Raw genomic sequence first — 15,656 nt, forward strand, 5'->3', positions numbered from 1 at the left:
GTCAAATTAGAATTCCATGGGACTAACCCCATGACTCATTCATGAAACGTCTGTGGTTCTCTATTGTCTCTAGTATAAAATAGAACATTTTCTTTTTGGTACTTGAAGACTTTCATAATCTAACTCCAATGCATCTTCCTAGCCAATTACACATTACTACCTCTCACGTATTCTTTCAGTCGAATTGATTTGTTTGTTCTTCCTTGTGAAGCATGTATATTCTGACCAGAGGTGCCACTCTGAATTCCAGAGTACCTGAAAGGTTTGTGTTTTGTCTTTTTCTCTAGGACCATTGCTTCAAACCCTTACAGGTTATAGTGTTCATGACATTTGCAATTAAACAATTAAGGGAGACATATGTCAAACAGTACCATGCAACACATACTAAAAGAGTTTAGCCACAAAGAATTCTCTTTGTGAACTGATGTTCTCTAAATGTCCTTTTGACAGTGGCATTGGATGCTCCTATTGATGAATTATATTGAGTCCCAGAATTTTACAAAGCTTCCACTAAGAAATCCCCAGCACTGAGGAGGGTAAGGGGATAAAGGAAAAGAAAGAAGTGACATAACTCATCCCCGAAATACAAAGCAAATGAAAGTAGATTTAAAATATACATTGCCAAAACCAACACATGTACCACAAAAGACCATGGGCTAGATTTAGAATTGAGTAGAAACAGACAATTAGACAGGGTCACATTTGAGAAACTACAATATTTTCAGTGATGAACAAGCTAATTGATTTATAATAAATAGAGAGCTGCTTATTACTTTTCTTTTTTTGGATTTCACAGATAACCCTGAAGGATTCAGTGTGTGCCTAATATTATTATTTCTCATGTGTCCAGACCAATATAATAATCAACAGTCAGAATTAATTAGCTATCAGGAACTTTTTAAATTTCCTTAATAATATTTGATTTTTCCAAATACATGCAAAGATATTTTTTGGCATTCACCTTTGCAAAACCTTGTATTCCAATTTTTTTCTCCCTCTCTCCCTTACATCCTCTTCCCAAAACAGTAAGCAATCCAATATAGGTTAAACATGTACACAAGTTTTCTAAACATATTTCTATATACATCATTCTGCTCAAGAAAAATCAGATCAAAAGAGAAAAAAAAATCATGAGAAAGAAAATAATAAACAAACAAACAACAACAAAGGTTAAAATACTGTTCTTTGATTCACATTCACTCCCTATATTTCTCTCTGACACTGATGGCATTTCTCATTTTGAGTCTACTGGAATTGCCTTAAATCATCTTATGGTTGAAAAAAGCCAAGTCCATCACAGTTGATCATCGCATTATCTTATTGTTACTGTGTACAATGTTCTCTTGGTTCGCTAACTTTACTCAGCATAGTTCATGTAAGTCTTTCTAGGCTTTTCTGAAAGCAGCCTGCTCATTATTTCTTGTAGAACAATAATATTCTTTTATATTCATATAAAATAACTTATTCCATTGTTCCCCAATTGATGGACATTTAAAAAACATGAATTTTCTAAGGTGGACTAATAAAAACAGCACAAAACAGAGAATATGTTCTCTCTTAAGTATATACAGAATCCTGGGTCAAATGGGCTCAATATTAGAAAGATCACATGGTTTCTTGGATGGTGTAGCCCTCTTCTGAGCTCCAATTTTGGTGACTATCCAGAGCTATAATTCTATCTGCCCCACCAAAGTGAAACTCACTGCAGCTTCCTGACTTCCTCCATGTGATTATTTTGTCCTCTTTTCAGTGCTGGATGGGATGCATTGTTGGTTATTGAGCCAATCCCTCCAGTGACATAGTCATTAAATGTGTGATTCCAAATCAGTCCTCTTTCTAGAGTCACTTCCTCATCACCCCCTTTGTAACTGTTGTTATATGATGCAGGCGCAAAGTATATTCCTCCTCAAAGCTCTCTCAAAGCATGATTGCCTTTTCTTGTTCCAAGAAAGATCCGGAGTTGTGTCTAATTCAATTAATCCTAATACATTTTGTGAATGTTTTAATCTGTTTTTATCCAGTGGCCAAAAACATATTACTCTTTTTAAATCTTTTTGTACCTTATGTGTTCCTTTGATTGATTTTGTAACTTAATCAAGGAAATGTTCTCACCTGGTAAAGATATAAAGGCCAAAGCATTTGTAAGAATAAAGGAAATGGGAATTGATTAAATACCTACAATGTGCCAGACACTATGTAATGTGCTTTACACATATCTCATTCAATCCTTACAACTGCCCTTATAGATAGGTGCTATTATCTCCTTTTTACAAGTGAAAAACTAGAGTAGACAGAGATTAATTGATTTTCCCATTCTCCCAGCTACTGTATAAAGTACAATTTGAAATCATTTCTTCCTGACTAATCATTCCAAGCACTGTGCTATCTAGCTTCCTAATTTTACTAATTGGGGTTGGAGGTATATGAGATTCCTCTTAAATATATAATGGAGGACTTGCTAATAATCTTAGTCTTTATGACCATGAGCAGAGTGTTTAATGCATGAGTTCATGTCAACAATGGACAATGCACCAGTTATATTCTGTAACTGGTTCTGATACATTAATGATGTGATGAAGAAGAATCTCTGATTGACTGTAGAATTGGCACTGGAATGTATCAGCCAAATGCCTAGAACACATTCAGTCAGTATGTCCCTTGGTAAGTCTTCCTAGATACTTTCTGGGTAGGAAATAATGATGTGAGGGGACAAATCAAGGTCAACATGTGACTATGATTATGGGTCTCTGTCCTTTACCCCTTTGTATTTGTTTGTTGGTTAATTGATTGGGTTTTTCCTGTTCTGGGTGGAGTTGGAGGTGGTCATGACAGTGAACTTTGAAAAGTCTAGAGAGTGAGTAATCAGGTGTTATCTAGGTGGAAACAGATTTTGTGGCCTAGTGAGTCTAGCATTACAGTCCCAAAGAATGACCTTTAACCGTCTGTATCTAAGGTGAAGAGAGATAGATGAAATTCAGACTTATTCAACAGATTGTTTTTTGTTTTTTAATTTAGTTGTTGTCCATCCTCAAAAAGGACCAAAAACATCACTCTGTTGGAGTAAAGGTACTTTATATCTCACTGTGGCTATCTTTGTATTTGAGTATCTTTGTATTGTGTATTTGAGTATATTTGCGTATTTGTATTTGAGTATCTTTGTATTATATCTTCTGATCTCCATATGAGTGCTTTTGTTGTGAGTTTTCTGTAAATAGTTTTTTAGACAAATATATGTTTGACATTTAAGCAATGTGGCCAGCCCATTGAAGGTACACTCTCTGCAGTAGAGTTTGAATGCTTGACAATTCAGCTCTGAAAAGGAGCTTAGTGTCTGGTGTTTTACCTTGCCAGCTAATTTTCAGAATCTTTCTAAGGCAATTCACATGGAAGAAATTCAGTTACCTGGCATGGTGGTAATAGACTGTACAGGTTTCATAAGTATAAAACAATGAGATCAGTACAATGGCTTTGTAAACCTTCAGTTTGGTAGTCAGTCTAATACCTGTTCTCTCTCACAGCTTCCTTCAGTATTCTGGCAATGTGTATATCAACCTGATCATCTGTTTGAACATGTCTAAAAAGTATAATGCCAAAGTAAATGATCTTATCCATGGTATTCAAAATCTCTACATTTGCTATAATCAGTGATTCCACATATGGATAACTACTGCTGACTAGTGTAGAACTTATGTTTTCTCTTGATGTTAATTATCACAATAAACAGGTGACATTGTCACAGGTGACATTAATTGTCACAGGTGAATAATAGCATAAGGAACAAAGAATCAGTCCATATTTTGTTGCATATAAGTTTCAGAGGCTACATTGAGTTTACATTATCTATGAAAAAAAATGCACAAACTTTCTCCATTTTAGTCTTGATTTGTAGCCTTTTCAAGTTATATAATTTATACCAGTGTGGTAGTAGCTGATCTTGATATGGCTATTTTTAGCCTCACTGAAGGTATCTGACAACATTACTGAAAACATCATTCTAAAAAGCATGGGAGCACAGCCCTGATTCACTCTGTGATGACTCCATGCAAACATGCCATCATGAAACTGGTGTATAATAGTGATGAATTTCTCAAAGAAAACAAATTTTGCTATAATTTTTCACAACTCATCATGACTGATGGTATCAAAGGCCTTAGTCAGATTGACAAATGTTATCAAATCTCTGTTGTGCTCCTGGCATTTTTTCCTGGAGTTGTGAGGCACATTATCAACCATTCCCTGACCCTTTCTGAAGCCACACTAGTTCTCAAGCTTGTAATCATCTTTTAGGTGAAGGATTAGCCTATTGAAGAGGATTCTGGCAAAAATCTTATCAGCAGTGACTATGAGAAAGACCTCCTTGTGATTGTTAAAGGTCAGTCTATTTCCTTGCCTTTATAGAAATAGACAATGGAATCATCCTTGAAATGCTGGGGGATAAACTCCTCTTGCCACACATTCCGAAAGATTTCAGTGAACCCCTTGCTTTATAAATCTCAGCTGGAATAGCATCAGCACCAGGTACTTTGCTGTATGACAGAAGCTTAATGGCATTCAAAACTTGGAGATTCAAATATGGAGGGACTGACTACAATCTAAGATTTATGGTCAATGGCTTCAGTGTCAATTGATATAGTTGAAAATATTATGGAACTATTTAATTCATCTCTCCAGAATCATGTGCTTATCACTAATCAATGTGGCTCCATCAGCACTAAGTAAGATGCACCCATGGTCTTTGGTCTATGAATAGTCTCGAGGGTATCATAAAATCACTTTGGATTCTTATCCTCAGCATAAAACTGAATTGGATTTAAGTGAGATAAAATTGCATAGTTATCAGTTTCACTCTCTCTTCTAAAGTCATCTAAAGTCTAGTGGCAAGACAGTCAAGATGAATAGGGATGGCCTAGGGCCAATAGTGCAGCCAAAGACTTTAGCATCTTCAATGTCTAACCAATTTTTAAGTGCTTCACACCACCAGCTTCAAGTGCCTTCATGGCCGTTGGAACGAATTGTTCTTATCCATCCATTCCACCAAGGAAAATTTACTTATGCTTAGCATAGACATTACACTACCCTCCCCTCCCCTAGTTACCAAAAGCATTGAGAACCCTTGATTATCCTCAAGTTGGGTTGGCCTGTGTGTGCAAATGGTTTACCAGGATGTTACTGCTATAGATGCTATAGTCTTTTAGAGTCACTGATGAGAATTGGTTGAATCAGGTGGATACCAAAGGTAGAAAGCAGTCCTGGAAAGGACTTGACCCTCACATCAGAGATTCTAATCTTTCCTAACTTTCATCTAACATTTATCACTCTTTCTCTAATGTGTCTGTGTGAGAGCCTGATTCAAGACCCTTAGATAAGGATTTGGCTAAGGAATTTTTAGAGAAGGATAGGTTTTAGAAGGGGTAGACTAGGACAATACAATTAGATAAAAGTAGGGAGCACCCTGAATAATAAATATCAGGAAGCAAACAAACTGACAAATAAGTTCATTTGTGTGCTGCCTGCTTCTTATAAAAGGATAGCATATTGGCTGGTGCTATAATTGCAAATTGCTCAAAGTCAGTTCATTGTACATTAGAGAGAATCTTCAAAATTTGTTTACATTGTGTTTGTTTTGAAGATAGTTTTCATACTTCAGAGTCATAAGTTCTCAACCAAACACACATCATTTAATTTAGCTTTTTTTTTTGGAGGGGGGGAGAGTAGTTTGGTAGCCAAAATAGACAAGGAAAATAAGGTCAAAATCTAGGTCGATCTGGAATACTGGTCAATAACTCATACCCTAAGGCCTTGGATTTCCCACATAGACCAGAAGTTGACTATAAAAAAAAGTAAAGTGGAAAAATAGGTCCTTGCAAATATTAAATATGTTGGAAAGAAAGTGTTAGTAGAAACATTATTGTTCTCTTTCCAGGAGTCTCTATGGCAACCATTTTGAGCCACTAAATGTACAGATAGCTATTTGTGTCACTAGCTATTCTGGTTTGTCCAACCACTCCTTAATATTGTCTAGACACCTTTCCCTTGGCTTTCCTTCAGTCTTTTCTCTGGCATATTTGCCTCACAAATTTCCACTTCTCCAGCTTCAATTGTGGTATTTTCTTAAGTTAAAGAACAAAGCAGAAAAAAGAGGAGGGGAAGCAGGAGGGGGGAAAAGGGGAGGTACCATTTTTCCAGGAAACACAGGTTGGTTTTACTCCTCCATGTCCTCTTGAGAATCCAACAGCAGCAAAGACTCTGGTCTTTCATATTACTGTTTTGACAGTGGAGTCTAATTGTTTCTGCTTGAATTATTACATATTTACAGGATCACTGCTACAGTAGCTAAGCACTAAAATGGAAATCAAGAACTGCTACAAGTCACATCTCTGTCCTTATCTTGTAATATGATTTTAAGTAAATCATTTAATCAGAGCTTTCATTTTCCTCACCTATAAAAATGAGGAACTGAACTAATTGAGTATTTTCTAAACTCAAGCCCCGGATTGTGAAAAGGATTCCATGAAACAACTGTGTGCTACAGTGGAAGGAGACAAAGGCCCTGGAGACAATAGACCTGAGTCCCCTTCTAACATTTATTGGCTGTGCAATCTTGACTAAGGCATTTAACTTTCACTCTTCTCTTTTGAAAAATAAGACTTAGACTAAATAACTTCTGAGGTTTTTTGCAATTCTGGGTTTAAAATCAAGAATACTTCAAGTTCAAATGCTGCCTCAGATACATAATTGCATGATCCTGGAATCCTCAGTTTCTTCATTTATAAAATGGGAATAATAATAGCAATAATCTCACAGAATCATTTCAAGAATCGTTGCAATAAAATATGCAAAGTGCTTTTAAACCTTAAAGCATTATTTGAATATGTACTTTATAATTGAGGCAGGTAGGTGGTACAGTGAATAAAGCAAGGCTTCTTAAACTTTTTCCATTCACAATCCCTTTCACCTGAGAAATTTTTAAGTGATACTGCATATATTGGTATATAATATAGGTATAGAAATCAAACATCTACTGATAATAAATCATACTTTTACAACCCCAAATCAGTTTTGAGACATTGAATAGGATCATGAAACACAGTTTAAGAAGTTGGGGGTATTGTCATCTGGGGGAGGGGGTGGGAGGAAGGAGGGGAAAAATTGGAACAAGAGGTTAGGCAATTGTAAATGCTGTAAAGTTACCCATACATATAACCTGTAAATAAAAGGCTATTAAATTAAAAAAAAGAAGAAGAAGAAATTGGGGGATAGAATACTGAGTCAAGTGATCCTATGTTCAAATCTGTCCTCAGACACTTTACTGATTGTGGCTCAACAAGTCACTTAACCCCATTTGCCCTTAATTTCCCCATCTGTAAAATGAAGTGGATGAGGAAATAGCAAACCACTTCAATATCTTTGTCGAGTGACAAAGAATAGGACATGATTGGAAATGACTGAAGAGCAAGAATACAATAGCATAGTAAAGAGAATTGATAGACAGCTACCTTTGAAGTAAAGATGTAGATTTAAGTACCACCCATGACAAAGATTGGTTAGATGACTCTAAATAAGTCCATTAACTGATCACTGATTTTAGACAACTCCCTAAGAGAATTACCATACATATCAGAGGAGTTGTCATATTTCATTGATACAGGGACTAATTTTCTATGCAGATTAAATTATGAATAGATCTGGACGACAACAAGAACAAACTGTTGTTCTTGTTGTTGTTGTTGTTATTCCTAAATCAGGTGTGAGGACTGTTGCAGAATGAAAAAGTGGATAGCACTGCATGCACTTTTATCTGCTGATAGTAGTCTTTTTTTCCCAGTAGAGCCAAGAGACAAGGAGAAAGAAAGTAATAAGGTTATTTGTAACCTTTGCTTCTAGGCCTTGAATAAAATATAAAAATAAATAAATAAAAGTTAACAACTGCATGTAAAGCAAAGATCTCAATGTGAGTAATATGCATAGCTGTGGCCAGTCTTTGGAGAATAGTGCTGTCCAAGAGTGACCTGGGATGGGAAGATAGATATCCTTCGAATAAATACAGACATTTGCAGGAAAGATCAGAATAGGCCACATATAAAAAACAGGCAGCATTATAAAAAGTACACAATATGGTCTAAGACTAAGTAGAGTCGCTTTTCACTAAAGAGTAAATCAACAATGTCAGAGGAATACACCTATCTCAGAAATAGCAACCCACCCTATTTTGGCTTGCATAACAAACACCTATTAAGTGTAGTATTTTGATATTTTGAAAATAAGTATAACTTCATCTCCTTTGCTTCAAAATTTCCTAAATTCTCAGCAATATTTCATATCTTCATGCCTCCCAACCAGTATAATGTGAGTTCCATCAATATGTTTAGGGTCAAGAAGAAGACAGTCTAAAGTTTGTGGTGGTGGATTAGATGACGCCAGATATTAGAGAAAAGGTGGAAAGTGATCAATTTTTATTTTGAATCTGTTTTCTCCCTCACATGGAGAATCACCTTCAGGGTGAAGAGGTAGGAGAGAATCAAAATACATAATAGGAAATTAGAACTCCAAGTTATTCAGGAGTGGTTTAGGAGATCATCTTAACTGATCTTGACAAGCTCAAATCACTAGTTTATGTTCCCTGTATGGGAGAACTTGGAGAGGTACTTATTAAACTCCTGCATGTGTTTTGAAATTCATGGAGAATGAGGGAAGACACTGAAGACAAACAATGTCCTGTTTAAGGAAAAAAATAGGTTGTCTTCAGACAATAAGTCAGTGGATTTTATTTCAGTTCCTGCAAAAAAAAAAAAAAAAAAAAAAAGCTATGATGTCTTAATTTTAAAAATAATTTATAAGTACTTGAGAAGGGGAAAAAGAGATAAATAACCACTTAAAATCAGCATGGATACATTAAGAATAAGTCAAATTAGACTGACTACATTTCCATTTTTGATGAGTTCAAAACATTTGAGAAACTGACTTGTGATTAAGTTGAAGAGACACAGACTGAGTCTACTCCTTGGCACAATTAGATGGATTCATACTTCACAGAATAGCCAGATCCCAAGATTAATTGATGAGTTATTGATGAATGGATTCAATGCCATGTAGAGGGAAATTTTTACTAGAGTATATAAGGGACTATTCTTAGTCCCAAAACCAGGAAAGTTTGGGTGTCAATCTGATCTCTGACACTAACTGTGGGATCCTGGGCAAGTCAATTAACCATCTAGTTCTCTAGGACATTGACATTAAACTTAGCCTACAGCTACAAGCAACAAAACACCCAAGTGCAGTCATCACTGGCTTAATTAAGAAATGTTTAACAACATAAATAAAAATTAATGCAATATAGTGTTATTTTGTGGTTTTCTAAGTCAATGTAGAGCTCCTCTTTTCTATTTGTGTTTAACATCACTGATCTAAGCAACTCTCTAAGGCTACAAGTTGCAGAAAATTTGTCAACTTACATTATTGGGAAGTTTCCTCATCTGGAACTGCTCTATGCTAGAGAAATCACAAGTTTAGTACCCATCCCTACCTCTTTCCCCAGGACCCAAAAGAATAACTGACAAATGCTTTTTAAAAAATCACTTGTTGATTGATTTTTTGGAGTGTTGTAAAGACATGAACAGGCATGTGGATAACTCACAAACTTTACAGTTATAGATTGTGAATACTTTTTTGAAAGAAAGAAGTCAGAATGTACTGGACATAGTAAGAAGACATCAAAAAATGAAACCAACTATATTTTAATGGACAGAAAACAATAGAGTACTGTCAAAAGAATCTCTTCAGAATGTCTGTGTTGGTCTAATCTGACCTATTTCAGTCATCAGGTAACTCTGAAAAATGAGAAATGGATTAAAGTAAAGCCTTTGACCCTGATCCTTATTTTTTAGAAAAATATTTTAGAATGGCTGCTTTGAGCTGAAAAGGACTTCAAATGTCATCTGATCCAACTCCCTCATTCTATAGATGAGAAGTATACGGAAGTAAAATACCTCCCTCAAGATCAGTAGGTAATAAATGTCAAAATAGAATTTGAACCCAAGTCCTTTAATACCAGATGTAGTAGGCTTTCTACTATAGCAGGTTTTTCTTTCCTATATTTGAAAAATGTAAAATAATTTTTATATCCAGAAATATAAAACAAGTCAGAAACAATCTTAGTCAATAAATATGGAAGACAACTCATGTATGTGCACTGATATGCTATGTCTTTATGTCTTTGCTAGCAGATTATTTTCCCCTCTCTTCTCTATGCCATGTTAGATGGCAAGTTGAAGAGAATTAGGGAGTAGGAGATTAGAAGGAGAGAAACAATATTTATTAGACTGTACCATTTCCCTCAAGTTGTCATCTCATACCCCCCCCCCCTCCCTTTCAGAGTCAAATATCAAAAGCTTTCAATATTACTTGCTTCCATTTTTAAATTCTTACTTCTTAGCAATCTGGTTTCCACCTTCATCACACAATTGGAACTGTTCTCTCCAAAGTTACCAATGATCTTTAATTGCCATGTCTGATGGCCTTTCATCAATCTTCATTCTTCTTGCCTTCTCTGCCAGATTTGACAGGGCTGACAACTCTCTTCTCCTGAATACTTTCTAATCTCTTTATTTTCAAGGAATTACTCTCTCTGGACACTGCTATCTCTATTTTTGTCCTACTTGTCTAACTTCTTCTCAATCTCTTGCTAGTTTGTCATTCTTATCTTAACCCTTAAATATGATTATACACTAAAACTACTCAGAGCCTTCTTTTCTCTACATTTTCTTACTTTCTCACTCTTATCAATTCCCACAGATATTTCTATCAAGATTTTAATCTACCAGTAATTGCCAATTAGGCTGATTTCATTAATAATACATATCTCAAATTTAACCTGTCTAAAAACAAACTCATTGTCTCATTCACCCCCATCCAATTTCTCTTCTGGACTTCCTTATGTCTATCAAGATCAATTTCCAGGTTTTTAAACTCAATATGATCTCTCACTTCTCAATTTCCTTGACTTCATATATCCTTCAGTTGCCAAATGAATCAATAAACAAGCATTTATTAAACAATGAGTATGTGTCCAGTACTATACTAAATACAATGGGAATAGAAAGAATGAGACTAAAGTGCTTTTCCTTGATTTCAAGTTCACATTCTGATGGGGGAGATTACATATAACAAACTTTGTTCTTGGAAATTCTCTCTCTCTCTCTCTCTCTCTCTCACTCTCTCTTTCCCTCTCTCCTTCTCTCTCTTTCTCCCCCCACCATGGAATATATATATATATATATATATATATATATATATATATGAATATGTGTGTATGTAATATATATATATATATATATGTATGTGTGTGTGTGTGTGTGTGTGTATGATCAATGTATACATAGGTATGTATGTGTGTGTGTGCATAGTATTAGTTTGGGTAAGGTTGTGATTTTTTTTTTTATATTGGCCCTGCCAGCCCATGAGGAATTAATATTTCTCCAATTATTTAAATCTTATTAGTATAAATTTTTTAATAATTTTGTTCATTACTAGCAAGTTGTACATAATAAATTTGCAGTTTCATATGCAATAATCTTTTTCAATTATACTGTTATAAAAATCCTTGCTTCATTCCATAAATTAAAAAAAAAAATAAAAACCAAAAAACATTCATTAAGGTCCTATTATGTGGCAGCCATTGTACTAAGCACTGGACATATAGGGGCAAAAGACAGTTCTTGCCCTCAAGGAGTTTACAATCTAATGGGGATACTTATACATAGACACTTAACATACATATATATATATATATATATATATGAACATTACTTATATAATGTATGTGTGTATATATATATATACATGGGTGTGTTTAGATAAGCTTAGAATCTTAGAAGAAAGACACTGTATTCTACTCCAAACATCTCTTGCATTAGAACTATTTTTACTATTCCTATAGTTATAGATATAGGATACTCTATATCCTATAGAGATAGTTATCATCTCTCATTTAGACTAGTCCCTTCCCTTCCAAATCCTAGCTCACACAGCTGCCAAATTTTCCAAATTCTCTGGGAAGATTATGTTGCTTTCGTAGTCATTAAACCTCAATGCTCTCTATTACATATATGATAAAATAGAAGCTACTCTAGTTGATATTTCAAGTTTTTCCACAACCTGGGCCCAAGTGCTTTTCCAAATTTATTGTACCTATCGGCTAGCAAAACTGGTCTTTTTGACTGTTTCCCATGTATGATTCTATATCTTCTTTCTGCATTTCAGGCTTTATTTCTGAAATACACACCTTTCCTTCTATAGAGGAAAACTGAACAAGATGGTGTCTGATCTACCTTCCAGGTTTAGATCTATGAGTCTTTGAGTCCTCCTTCCTTAACTTAATCTTGTTTTGTTTTGCATATCTACTCTAAAGACTTATTAATAGATTAATTGGCTCCCCTGATAAACTATTATCTCTTTGAAGGTACAACTGTCCAATTTTTGTCTGTGCACCTCAGCACCTAGCAAGTGGTCAGATGTTCATTGACTGAAAAACATATTGATCTCATTGCCATATAATGACATGGGAGCCAAGAACACAGCAAGTTTAGGATATAATATCATAGCATCTATTTCAGAATTAAGTGGAAACCTCAGTGTTCCTTTTTTGTGATATATATCTGAAAAATAATACCCAGTAGTGATCTGGACCTAATAAAAAATGCCCAGAAGCCTTTGGGTTCAAAATACATCTGATAAAAAATTCTTTTTGCAGCATATTTTTCACTTGGTCATCCAGACTTTACTTGAAAACCCTTTCTCTCCTTTAACAGTTCATTCCACTTTTGTATTACCTGGAGGATTAGTTTTTTGGTTTGTGTTTTTTTCCTTCTATCAAATCTAAATTTGACCTTTTGAGACTTTCACTTCATGTTCCCAGTTCTGTTCCCTGGGGACAAACTTAACAAGTCTAATCCCTCTTCCAGGTGACGATTTTTCAAATACTTGAAGATAGTTCATTTACAAAACAATACAGAAGAGAATTATGGATGTTTATAGGTAATCTATCCCCAGAGAAAAGCAAGAGGAGAAAAGAGCCAGCAGAACTGTGTTCAGATTCTGGTTGTACCATCTACTTACTATCTGTGTGGCTTTATTCATAGCTATTTAGCCCTTTTGGCCATTTGCAGGTGGTCTCACCTGCAAAATGAGTGGGTTAGATAGAAGAATGCTTGAGATCCTTTCCAGTTCTAAATGAAACTATAATGTCATTAAATGACAAAATAGGAAATGTAACAGACGTGAAAGGGAACATATCCAGCAGTATTTATAATGCCAATCTATTGTCATTATCAATGGCAATGGAAATACCTAGTACTTGATGGAGAAAATAGAAATAGTATTGAAGAGAATCAAGTCAAGAACTGCTTCATTGAAGGAATTTGTACTGGAGGCAAAGCAGATTTAAAAGCATTCAAGGATTATTTTTTGAAATATCTCAATAAGGCAGAGATTCCCAAAGAATAGAACACAGATTGTATTATTATGAAAGGAAAAAAAATTCCACAAGAAGACGTCCTTAACTAGCTACTTGTACATTAAGACAGTGCTAGAGAGAGAAGTGAATTTTATTTTTCACTCTGCTAGTAGCAAGCTATTTGAACTTGTAAAACTTTCTTGTGCTACACTTTAGTATCTTAAAATGTAAAATAATGAGAACTCATAGTTCTGACCATTCCAAAGAAATTTCACAAATATTATTTTAATGTCCTCTGATTTTATAACTGAAGATACTTCCTCTACTCCTTGACTTGGCAGATTTAAAAACTCCTACATCATAATATAGAATATTCATTAATTCTATCTCCCTAAAAAGAAAAAAAAATCTGTCACCAAGTAGTCAACCATCTGATGATTCATAGAGTTGGAATGATCCAACCCCTATATTTTTTCAGAAGAAAATTGAGGAACTTTTGAGTGACTTTTCTGAGATCAAAAAAGTAGTAAGTGACCAGCTTCTTCAAATTTAGGTATACCAATAATCCTAAAATAGATATATTTTCTGTGTGGCCCAAATTCAAAGCCTATCCAGGATCTGCCAAAGTTTACATTCCACTGGAATAGTCTTTTTCCATGTCACTATGAGGAAGCATTAAACTAGGGTTTTAGTAGCAAATAGTATTCCATTTTATAATTTAGGGGCAGCCAGGTAGTACAGTAATTGAGGAGGCCAGGAATCAGAAAAACCTGAGTTCAAACCCACCTCGACAATTCACTTAATGCTATTTGCCTCACTTTTTCATCTATAAAATGAACTGGAAAAGTTAATGGCAAACCTTTCCCTCCAGTATCTTTGCCAAGAAAATCCCCAAAGAGGGTTTCAGACTCTACATGACTAGGATGTTTTATACCTTTAGGCGACCAGTATCAGGAAAAAGGAAGCCAGAATCAATTAGGTCCTGTTAAGAATTTTGTCTCTTCTTGGAGATAACTAATCCTTGTCTCAGGAGAAAGGAGGAGGGGTCTGTGCCTAACTCATGTTTTAGAGTAAAACGAGTAGGTACTAGTCCTGTCATACCTCCCAATAACCCTAATAGAGAGGTATTATTCCCATTTTATAGATTAAGAAACAGCCTGAGAGATGTTGAGTTGCCTCTCATAAAGCAAACGGCTTATAAATAGCAGAGCTGGAAATAGAACCCATGTTTTGAAATAAAAGTTTCATGCTTTTGTATGTCTATCTCTAGGTTTCCCCAGTCCTAAAATCTAAGATTCTAAGAGATAAATGGCAGTTCAGAGTTACATATGTTTAAGGACAGAATTGCACATTTCTATGGAAGTCTCAAATTTTTAAAATTATTTCTTTCTCCATGGTAAGAAAAATGTAAAAAGATCTCCTATGCACTTTTCTCTAATATTTGCCATGGTTTTTTTTTTTTTTTTACTTTGGGCCATTCTTCTTTGTTTTATTTCTTTATTCTTCAATTACCAATTCTACCCATTATCATGTATAATCTTTGGACGCACACACACATATTTATACATATACACATTATTTTGGGGCAACTTGGTGGTACAGTGGATTGAACACTGGTCCTAGAGTTAGGAGGACTTGAGTTCAAATGTGACCTTAAACAGTAGGTGTGATAATCTGAGCAAATCACTTAATCTTGTCTGATTTTATTCTTCTTTCATAAAATGAACAGAAGAAAGAAATGGCAAAACATTTCAGTATCTTCAACAAGAAAACCCCCAAGGGGTCACAGAAAATCACAAACAACTGAAACGATATACATTACTTCAATTAACTGATTTAATTAAGGAAGTAATGGAAGGTTCTTTTACTATATGGACCCACTGCCAAACAAGTTCAGGAGAAATTAAAGAGATGTACAAAATAAAATAAAAGTTTTTAAATTAGTTTTTTTTAACTTGAGATAAATATGAAAAAGTTTTAACTCAAGAGATTTTTAAATCAAGATAATGGAATACAAAACCTTACTCAATAAGACCTTTGTTTAAAAATATACTTCAATTATATATGATTATTTAAATAAAAAGAAAGAAGGGAAGGGGAGAAAAGGAGAAAAGAAGTAGAAAAAAGGGAAAGAAAGTCAGCAGGTAAATTATATTATTCTTTCATAAACATTATCTAATATGTAAAAGGTTCATTCCTAAGTGTT

The sequence above is a fragment of the Sarcophilus harrisii genome, chromosome 2 (genome assembly GCF_902635505.1).
Source record: "Sarcophilus harrisii chromosome 2, mSarHar1.11, whole genome shotgun sequence".
NCBI lineage: Eukaryota > Metazoa > Chordata > Mammalia > Dasyuromorphia > Dasyuridae > Sarcophilus > Sarcophilus harrisii.